The sequence below is a fragment of the Mirounga angustirostris genome, unplaced genomic scaffold (genome assembly GCF_029215605.1).
Source record: "Mirounga angustirostris isolate CCGP_5_RB_7025 unplaced genomic scaffold, mMirAng1.0.hap1 SCAF_6, whole genome shotgun sequence".
Lineage (NCBI taxonomy): Eukaryota > Metazoa > Chordata > Mammalia > Carnivora > Phocidae > Mirounga > Mirounga angustirostris.
This window is the reverse complement of record NW_026991714.1, coordinates 5,748,027-5,757,067: the sequence shown is the minus strand read 5'-3', so window position 1 is coordinate 5,757,067 and position 9,041 is coordinate 5,748,027. Positions and strand designations below refer to the sequence as shown.

Genomic DNA, 9,041 nt, shown 5'->3' with positions numbered 1-9,041 from the left:
CAAGTCCGCCACCAGCGCACCAGCTTGGCATCATTGCCAACGGTACCGAAGTCCTCCACGATCACCACCCCCACCCCCACCGCCACCACCGCCACCTCCACCATCACCACCACCGCCACCTCCAACATCGCCACCACCAACAACTCCACCACCACCGCCACCTCGACCATCGCCACCACCACCACCACCACCACCAACTCCACCACCACCGCCACCTCCAGCACCAGCACCACCACCATCACCAGCAGGACCAAGTCCACCGCCAGCTCACCAGCATGGGCATCATTGCCAACAGTACCGAAGTCCTCCACGATCACCACCCCCACCACCCCCGCCACCACCGCCACCACCACCAGCTCCACCACCACCACCGCCACCTCCACCACCACCACCACCACCATCACCAGCAGGACCAAGTCCACCGCCAGCTCAGCAGCATGGGCATCATTGCCAACGGTACCGAAGTCCTCCACGATCACCACCCCCGCCACCCCCGCCACCCCCGCCACCCCCGCCACCACCTCCACCAACTCCACCAGCTCCACCAACACCAGCTCCACCACCAAGTCCACCATCACCACACCGCGTCGGGCACCATCGCCAACACTCCTGGAGTCCATCACCACCGCCGCCGCCACCGGGACCGTGCACACCATCGCCACAGCAGCCCGCGCACCGGCACCAAGAGCACCGAGGTCAACCCCCAGCACCAGCAGCAGCAGCACCAAGTCGTCCTCCACCAGCAACACAAGCACCAGCACAGCCTGCACCTCCAGCCCCACCAGCCCCTCCTGCCCCAACATCCCCTCACGGTTCCCCTGCCTGCACGCCCCCTCCTCTCCAAGTCCTCACTGGTCAATGATCCTGTGTGGCATTTGTCCCTTTGGCCTCTCTGAATCTCAAGCCCAGGACGCCCCCTGACGCATGACTGGCTGTCCCGATGACAGGTGATCGAAGTCTCGGGGGCGGTGGAATCCCTCACCCCGTTGGGACGGCTCCTAGACCCGGGCCCGCCCTCTCTCTGTGTCTCCCTTCGGCCTGCCTGCCGGCCTGCTTCCCACCCACGCCCCCCACACCCCACCCCTTGGCCTGACCACCTTGCAGCACCGCACAGCAGTCTCCCCCCGCGCACCTCCTCCGCCACGGTCCTGTCCCGCCACGGGGGCCTCCAGCTCTCTTGCACCGGGGCCCGCTCCCCAGCACTTGCCACGCGCAGCTCCTGCCAGCCTCCAGGCTGGACCCCTCCCACCCACCCCCCACCCCCATCGCTCACATTCTCGGCTGGCAGTCCCGGCCTCCCACACGCTCCTCAGGCACACTCGTGCTCTCTCCCCTCCCCTACCTCAGAGCTCACCCTCCCGCACAGGTGCTCACGTCCATGCCTGGCATGGCGCCGGGGAAGGAGCTCTTCCCCCGCCCCACCGAAGCCTCTGCAGACACCCTGCCCGACTGTCCAGCCGCACTCTGGACCGGTCCCGCAAGCCCCACACCTCCCCGCGCCGGGCACCCCACCCACACACCCGGGCTGCCCCCGGCCCTCCCCTCCTTCTGGGATCCTCCTCGCTCTATGCCCTGACCCCCGTGGGAGGCCACCCACGTGAGTAAACACCTTCATCCCGCGGCATCCCCCACCACACACGCTCCACACACACCCCCCCACACACGCTCACACCCACACACCCCACACACACCCCACACGCACCCAGACACACCCCCACACGCTCACACCACACACACACACACACACACACACCCACACACCCACAGAAGCAATGGCGCTGAGGGAAGTTCCCGTGGTGATGGTCAGCGCCCGGCTGCCCACAGCGGCTCCTTTCCACCGCTGGGACGACCTTGCCCCAACCCAGCCAGTGTGGTGCCGCGGCAGGTTTGGCCGGTGCACGGGCTGTCCGCTTGGGCTCCTGAAGGAGACAATCTCTGAACAGACAGCAGACCCGTGGCGGACAGAGGCGTGCAAGTGTTTCTGGGAAGGAGACCGTGGTCTGCGATTTAGCTGGAGGAGCACCCGGACAAGACGACGGGCACAGGGCTGGAGACAGGGCTGGAGTAGCTCCTGGCTAGGTGTCGGCTAAGGCGCCAGTGGGAAAACCTTCAACGGGCAAACTCGGCCGTGGGCCTGCGCGGTGGCGGTCGGGGCTGGGGGAGGTGGAAGGCGTTCCAGGGAACACGCTTGCCACTTTGCCGTGGGACTCAAGGGATGGGTGATGCGATTTCAAGAACCTGTTGGCTACAAGTCCACCGTCTGTCTCCGGTGTGCCTCCACCCCCTCCCCCTGCTTGGCTGTTGGGTTTTCCCCACCGGCCTCCCGAATCTTCCTGCTGTCTCTCCTGCACTGCCCGTCGGTTCTGCTTCGTGCACGCGTCCACGTTCGCTCTCCCAACTCCACATCCCCGGCGCAACCGTGCCGCTCTCTGCTCGTGGTGGCCGGGAAGCTGGACCGAGCGGTGGCTGGCCCGAGGGCGAGGGAAGGGACCAGGGGCTCCAGCAGGTGTCCCGACGCAAAGAGGCAGATCGCTCACCCTGCCCCGACCTCTTCCCCCTCCGACCCCCCACCCCCCCGGCCCGCTTCCCCGCACCGTCAGCACTCAGTAGCACCTCCGGAAGGAGCAAGGGGTGGCTTGTCAGGGGTGGCGGGGTTTCTCCTGGCGGCAGCAGTGCAGCCGGAGAGTCCAAGCCCCTGCGGTGGCCGGACGTGCGGGCGTCTGTGGGTGGCCCCGCGTGAGGACAGAGGGTATCGCGCGCGCGCGCGCGCGTGCGCGCGGCCTCTCGGGTTTGGGACGGAGGAAGAGGGGGAGCCATGCGAGCGCCCAGGCGAGGCGCCGACGCGCTGCCGTTGGGCGGCCGGCCCGCTGGCGAGGCCAAAAGGGTTGGGCTGGCCGAGGCGACAGGGCAAGGCTTGGGCTCGGCCGTGCGCCTGGCCTTGTCTGGGCCCCGAGGCCGTGGGGCTAGCCGCGAGGCAAGGGAGAAGCCAGCCAGCTTCGGCTAAAAGGGGTGCGGATGCGCTGGGGAGAGGTCGGGAGGCCGAGAGGAAGAAGAAAGGCTTCCCTGACCGGGAATCGAACCCGGGCCGCGGCGGTGAGAGCGCCGAATCCTAACCACTAGACCACCAGGGAGCGTCGGGCTCTGCGCCTGGCCCGCGCGCCCTGGGCGCAGCGCCTCCAGACCACCCCGTCGCCTCCGCTTTGGCTCCAAGGCCCCTGCCTGGCCACGGCCAGCCGCCCGCCCGCCCTACCAACCCACCCGCCCTGCCGGCAGCACCCTCAAAACGCTGCGCACCTCCTTCCCTCCCTCACACACGCGCTCAGCCTCGGGCCACGCTCCGGCTCCGGGCTCTCGGCTCCCGGCTCCCGGCTCCCATCGGGCCTGGGCACGAGGGCCCTGGAGCCGTGCAAAAGGTTGGCCAGCTGCGTTGGCCGGGAATCGAACCCGGGTCAACTGCTTGGAAGGCAGCTATGCTCACCACTATACCACCAACGCTGCACAGCCCCGGCCGCCCCGAGACGCCGGCGCACGCTTCGCAGAGGCGCCTTCACGCCTTCTCGCCGCCGCCTGGGCCGCCTGGCGCCGCCCTGCCCCGACGTGCCGCCGGTCGGCAGCTCTGCGCTGCCGCAGGCGCCAGCAGCGGCCGCCCCAGCCCCAGCCGCAGCCCCAGCGCCAGCCCCAGCCCCAGCCCCAGCCCCAGCGCCAGGCCCAGCCCCGCCAGCACGACGCCGCTGTGCGGCTCCGCAGGCCCGACCGCCCGCCGCCCGCCTCTGGGGGGCGCTCTGGCCGCCGTGCCGCTCCCCCGGCCCTCGGCTGCCGGCCGGGCATTCCCCGCCCCGCGAGACACGCTGCCCTCCGGCGACCCGCTCGCCCGGGCCCTTCTCCGCGGAGTGCCCGGCGAGGCCACATCCCGCACCCACAGAGGACCCGACCCAGCCGCCGCCCACCCCGTCCCCCGCGCCCATCCAGCACCGGGCAGCGTCGCGTCGCCGAGGAGCCCGTTGCGGCCAGTCACTCGTCAGGCGCCGGGGGCACGACAGGAGGCCCTGGCTGGGCCGTGGTGACCCCGCACGCGCGCGCGCGCGCGCGCCGGGGTCACGAGGAAGGCAAAGGGGTGGGGGCGCTCGACGGTGGGCAAGCCGGGCACCCGTCGTCGCCCCGCGCTTCTCGCCGGACGCGCGAGGGAGGAGAAGGGCCCTGGGGGCAAGCGTTTGGACAGAGCGGCGGTGGCGCCGGCGACCAAAAAGGGCGTCTTGCCTCCCCGTCGGGGAATCGAACCCCGGTCTCCCGCGTGACAGGCGGGGATACTCACCACTATACTAACGAGGACGGCGGCGGCGGCCACCCGGGCGCCCGACCCCTCTCCGCCTGCCCGCCCACGCCTACCCCTGCCCTCGACGCCCTGCCTTACGCAGGCGCCCGCCACGTGCCACACCCGACCGGACCCCAAACCAACCGCGCCAGCCCGCACAGCAGCCCTCCCAGCCCGACTCGGAGTGGACCCCAGGCCCGGGCCCCGGACCCGGACGGCGCGGAACACTCCGAGTGCGCCGGCGCCTAGGGCCTGCCCGGCGCGGATCGCGCAGGGAGAAGAGGCCCGAGCGGGCAAGCAAGGATGCGAGCAGGAGGACGGGCGCCCCGGATGGGCAGGGGCGGAGGAGGGAGGGCGGCGAGGACCTAGTGGGGGTGGGGGGTGGGGGGTGGGGGGGTGGCGGCGGCGGCCAGACAGGCTGGGCCGACGCCGGTCTCTGGGTGCGGTGGGCCGCGATGTGCGAGGGGGCGGGGCGGCGCGGGGCGAGGCGGCGGCGACGGCGGCGGCCGCGGCGGGACGCGGCGCCAGGCGAGGCGGCTGGCGCTGCTCCTGGTCGGCCGGGGCGCGCGTCCCGTCCCTTGCGCGCCCACACAGCCGCCAGCCGCCGCCAGCGTTCGCGCCGGGTCCCAGCCAGGCGAGCAGGCGACGCGCCCAGGCCCGCCGTCAGGATGGCCGAGCGGTCTAAGGCGCTGCGTTCAGGTCGCAGTCTCCCCTGGAGGCGTGGGTTCGAATCCCACTCCTGACAGCGCCCACCTTTTGGCCCGCCCCACCAGGGCACCGGACCCCGGCGGGGCCTGGAGCCACGCCCTATCGCAAGCCCGCTCCTGCCTGGCCCGCCGCTCCGGCCTTGCGCCCTAGCACAAAGGGCCCAGTGCCGAGCCCTGACAGCCTCGACGCTCCTGGCCCCAGGCTTGGCGCACACCACGCCCTCCCCCACCAGGTCACGCGCCTTTCCCGCCCCGATCCCACGCCCACCCCCGCAGGCCTGGGCCACTTGGCAGCACGTCTCCTCCTCACCTGCTTTCCGGGGGCTGCGTTTTCCTTCCTTCCTCCCTCGGGCTCCCGCTCCCGCTCACCGCTCCCCGCTCCACTCCCGCGGCCCCCTGCAGACCAGCCGGCGGCGCAAATGCCCAAAGCCCTCCGCATTCCGTTCTCCACCAGACTGGTGCCTGCTGAAGAGCGCCTCGCTCTCAGAGCCGTGCACTCCCGCCACCAGGAGCACACCGTCCCACAGAGAGCCCGTCCGTCCTTTCCGCGGCCCCCATTCCCTTCTCTCCACACCCTCCTCAGGTGGCCCGAGGTGCCCACGACGATTTGCCACCTTGATGACGCTTTACCCTGCCCACACCTGCCTGCCTCCCTCCCGGGACCCAGGCTGCCCAGCCACCTGCTCGCCGGCCCACGACAGGGCCCTCCCTTCAGTGGGCCTGGCCCGGGGAGTCCAGCCCGGGCAGGTGGCTCCCGTGAGCGCTGAGCCCAAGGAAGCCCTGGATCCCCAGGCCACCCACCTGGGCGCCCCAGCGCATCTCCGCGCCGGCAGCCGCTGCCCGGCCGGGACCCGAGGACCCCAGCGCGCTCCCTCACCGCGCTGTCGGCCAGCTAGCCAGCAGCCACTCTGCCGGAGCGCTCCCGCCAGCCAAGGTCGCGCTCTTGCCTCACAACCACCGCCGCCCTCCCCACGCCCCCCGCCCCCCCGCCGAGCTGGCCCCCGAGGGAGCGCTGCGCGCCCGAGCTCACACACCTCGCTTCGCTCTCCTGGCCTGAGCGGCTACTCGGCGGCGCCGGCGGCGCTACGGGGCCTCCATCTCCTACACACGACACACGCGCCCGCCCACACCCACACCCACACACCCCACCCCGCGACAGCCCACCCCACGGCACCGCACGTGCGCACACAACCGGAGCTCCGGTCCGCCGCCCCGCCCGCCCTCGCACCCTCTGCCCCGGCCAGGAAGCCCTCGGCCAAAGGGGCTTTGGGTGGCGGCTGAGAGGAGCCGCGGAAGGCCACGGCCGTGCTCAGCCGCGCCTGCCACAGCCCTCCCCCGCGCTGGGTGGGATTCGGGCGGCTGGCCAGCCTGGGTCCGGCTCCCCGGCTGCCCCTGGCCACCCCCGGCAGGGCAGCGTCTCGCCGCGGCCCTCGACCGAGGAGAAAGCACCGCAGGAGCCTAGTCGGCCGGCGTGCGTCCCCGCCGCGCTCGGCCCGTCTGCGCCGCTCGCTAGGGCTCGGGACGTGCCTGGAGCCTCTGTCCCACACCGCGCGTCCGCCTCCTGCTCAAACGAAGCCGATGCTCCGAACAGGCCCGGACCCGGGTCTGGCCGCCGCTGGGGAGCGCCGCTGGGGAAGCCGTCTGGGGAGCGGCGCCATCGGTGCATGGGTGGTTCAGTGGTAGAATTCTCGCCTGCCACGCGGGAGGCCCGGGTTCGATTCCCGGCCCATGCAGCGCGCCGTCCCCTTTTGGCCGGCCCTGCAGCCCCAGCGCGCCCCCCCGGCTTCCTCTGGCCCACGCTCAAGGCGCCTGGCCTAAACCAGCTCCGCTCCGGACCAGGCCGGAGCCCGCCCCTGCCCTTCCTCTCCGTCTCTCTCGCCCAGCGGACCAAACTCCACCCAGCGCCCGAGGCCCCTGGCCCGCCCACCTACGCCTCCCTTGCCCCTTTTCTCTTCAGGACCCTGAGCACCCCGCTTCGCTCACCCGCTTCCCTTCCAGCGAGGCTCCCCCGCACCACCACACACCCGCACGGCGCCGCGCCGCACCAGAGCCCACGGGGCCGCGCCCCACCTCCACGCCTTTCATCACGGTTCCTCCCTCCCGGTCTCACTCTACCCACACTGCCAGAGTCCTCCTCTCTTTGCACAACCAGGGGCAACCAAGTTGCCACCCCGAGCCCTGATCCGTCCCATTCTCCTCCAGGACCCTCACAAACTCACTGGGCTGCACCAGGAAGACCCGATGCATGGCACCACATGCTCCCGACGCGCGCCCTATAGTCTCTTGAGGCCCCGCTTGCCGCAGTGGCCTTCCAACTCCGCCGCTCCTGCCACGCTAGGACCCCCCGCCAACACCAGGTCCACCAACGCCCCGCGCCAGCACTAGCACCAGCAGCACCAGTCTCCCCCTCCGCCGCCACCACCACCACCACCACCAGTCCTCCATCACCACACCGCGTCGGGCACCATCGCCCAGAGCAGGGAAGTTCTCCACCATCAGCACCACCCACCCCACCACCAAGTCCACCACCAAGTCCACCACCACGATCAACCAGCAGGACCAAGTCCGCCACCAGCGCACCAGCTTGGCATCATTGCCAACGGTACCGAAGTCCTCCACGATCACCACCCCCCACCCCCACCGCCACCACCGCCACCTCCACCATCACCACCACCGCCACCTCCAACATCGCCACCACCAACAACTCCACCACCACCGCCACCTCGACCATCGCCACCACCCACCACCACCACCACCAACTCCACCACCACCGCCACCTCCAGCACCAGCACCACCACCATCACCAGCAGGACCAAGTCCACCGCCAGCTCACCAGCATGGGCATCATTGCCAACAGTACCGAAGTCCCTCCACGATCACCACCCCCACCACCCCGCCACCACCGCCACCACCACCAGCTCCACCACCACCACCGCCACCTCCACCACCACCACCACCACCATCACCAGCAGGACCAAGTCCACCGCCAGCTCAGCAGCATGGGCATCATTGCCAACGGTACCGAAGTCCTCCACGATCACCACCCCCGCCACCCCCGCCACCCCCGCCACCCCCGCCACCACCTCCACCAACTCCACCAGCTCCACCAACACCAGCTCCACCACCAAGTCCACCATCACCACACCGCGTCGGGCACCATCGCCAACACTCCCTGGAGTCCATCACCACCGCCGCCGCCACCGGGACCGTGCACACCATCGCCACAGCAGCCCGCGCACCGGCACCAAGAGCACCGAGGTCAACCCCCAGCACCAGCAGCAGCAGCACCAAGTCGTCCTCCACCAGCAACACAAGCACCAGCACAGCCTGCACCTCCAGCCCCACCAGCCCCTCCTGCCCCAACATCCCCTCATCCTCTCCAAGTCCTCACTGGTCAATGATCCTGTGTGGCATTTGTCCCTTTGGCCTCTCTGAATCTCAAGCCCAGGACGCCCCCTGACGCATGACTGGCTGTCCCGATGACAGGTGATCGAAGTCTCGGGGGCGGTGGAATCCCTCACCCCGTTGGGACGGCTCCTAGACCCGGGCCCGCCCTCTCTCTGTGTCTCCCTTCGGCCTGCCTGCCGGCCTGCTTCCCACCCACGCCCCCCACACCCCACCCCTTGGCCTGACCACCTTGCAGCACCGCACAGCAGTCTCCCCCCGCGCACCTCCTCCGCCACGGTCCTGTCCCGCCACGGGGGCCTCCAGCTCTCTTGCACCGGGGCCCGCTCCCCAGCACTTGCCACGCGCAGCTCCTGCCAGCCTCCAGGCTGGACCCCTCCCACCCACCCCCCACCCCCATCGCTCACATTCTCGGCTGGCAGTCCCGGCCTCCCACACGCTCCTCAGGCACACTCGTGCTCTCTCCCCTCCCCTACCTCAGAGCTCACCCTCCCGCACAGGTGCTCACGTCCATGCCTGGCATGGCGCCGGGGAAGGAGCTCTTCCCCCGCCCCACCGAAGCCTCTGCAGACACCCTGCCCGACTGTCCAGCCGCACTCTGGACCGGTCCCGCAAGC

The 9,041-nt window shown here is 70.9% G+C and overlaps 5 non-coding genes across 5 annotated transcripts; 2 read left to right on the top strand and 3 right to left on the bottom strand.

Moving 5' to 3' along the window:
- Nucleotides 1-3,059: 3,059 nt before the first annotated feature.
- Nucleotides 3,060-3,131, bottom strand: TRNAE-CUC (transfer RNA glutamic acid (anticodon CUC)). The gene has a single exon. It is a non-coding gene; the product is annotated as a tRNA-Glu (tRNA).
- A 292-nt stretch (nucleotides 3,132-3,423) lies between these two features.
- TRNAG-UCC (transfer RNA glycine (anticodon UCC)) lies at nucleotides 3,424-3,495 on the bottom strand. Its single transcript has one exon. It is a non-coding gene; the product is annotated as a tRNA-Gly (tRNA).
- A 762-nt stretch (nucleotides 3,496-4,257) lies between these two features.
- Nucleotides 4,258-4,329, bottom strand: TRNAD-GUC (transfer RNA aspartic acid (anticodon GUC)). Its single transcript has one exon. It is a non-coding gene; the product is annotated as a tRNA-Asp (tRNA).
- Nucleotides 4,330-4,974: 645 nt separating this feature from the next.
- Nucleotides 4,975-5,057, top strand: TRNAL-CAG (transfer RNA leucine (anticodon CAG)). The gene has a single exon. It is a non-coding gene; the product is annotated as a tRNA-Leu (tRNA).
- A 1,624-nt stretch (nucleotides 5,058-6,681) lies between these two features.
- On the top strand, nucleotides 6,682-6,752 carry TRNAG-GCC (transfer RNA glycine (anticodon GCC)). Its single transcript has one exon. It is a non-coding gene; the product is annotated as a tRNA-Gly (tRNA).
- The last annotated feature ends 2,289 nt before the right edge of the window (nucleotides 6,753-9,041 follow it).